Source organism: Micropterus dolomieu, linkage group LG21 (genome assembly GCF_021292245.1).
Source record: "Micropterus dolomieu isolate WLL.071019.BEF.003 ecotype Adirondacks linkage group LG21, ASM2129224v1, whole genome shotgun sequence".
NCBI classification, from domain to species: Eukaryota; Metazoa; Chordata; class Actinopteri; order Centrarchiformes; family Centrarchidae; genus Micropterus; species Micropterus dolomieu.
In genome coordinates, this window is record NC_060170.1 from 8,598,211 (window position 1) to 8,599,401 (window position 1,191).

Here is a 1,191-nt window from a genome sequence, read left to right on the forward strand (position 1 = left end):
ATGAGCCTGAATTATAAATTAATTGCTGTATTTCATTTAATTGTTTGAATTACTTGAGCTACTGGTAAATTTTGCAGAAGCATTCTAAGAAATTCAAATGGACTGTAAAACTACTTTGATCATATTCCACTGTCACAACATGTGTGTTTACCTATGGGGAAATATTCCAAGTACATAATGTCACAATGTATGTCATCTACATTTTGACAACTGAAATGAAAATCTCATATATCTTCATAGATTCTTTTAAGCCTGTAATGGTCTATACACATTAAAATGATCTAACTCAATTGTGAGTTAAAAAGCTTTAGGGTTATGGATATGCTAGATTTCCCCTTATCTTTATACATTATGGTACATTTTTAAATTTAAACCTTTTATTTCACAGTGTAACCAAAAATGATTTACAGATGTGGTTAAGATTGAAGAAGCTACATGCTTGGATGGGATTCTGGTCTTGTCATCATTTTTAGAGACACCCTGCAATTTAACAAACAAACAGGTTGAAAACATAACGACCACCATCATGTAGTCACGTCAATTTTTTCAATATCACAAATCACGATTTGCCTCAAGGGGCTTTGCAATCTGTTCACCATACAACATCCTCTGTCCTCTGTATACCATCCATCCATCGTCAACCACTTATCCTGCATACGGGGTCGCGGGGGGCTGGAGCCTATCCCAGCTGACATCGAGCGAAAAGCAGGGTACAGCCTGGACAAGTCGCGAGTCTATCGCAAGGCCACACATAGACAAACAATTCAATTCAATTCAATTCAATTCAATTTTATTTATATAGCGCCAAATCACAACAACAGTTATCTCACAGCGCTTTTCATAAAAGAGCAGGTCTAGACCGTACTCTGTGATGTTATTTACAGAAGCCCAACAGTTCCCACCAAGAGCAAGCACTAGGCGACAGAGGCAAGGAAAAACTTCCTTTTAAGAGGCAGAAACCTCGAGCAGAACCATGGGTCAGGGTGGGCGGCCATCTGCCTCGACCGGTTGGGGTGAGAGAGAGAGAGAGAGAGAGCGAGCGAGAGCGAGAGAGAGAGAGAGATGTAAGGAGAGAGAGAGGGGAGGGAGGCAGCCTACACAATATACACACAGAGGTACAGACAGTGAAGGTAATGTTGCTATAGACTAAATGAAAAATGGTACAGATATTTATAATAGTGTTAATGGTAA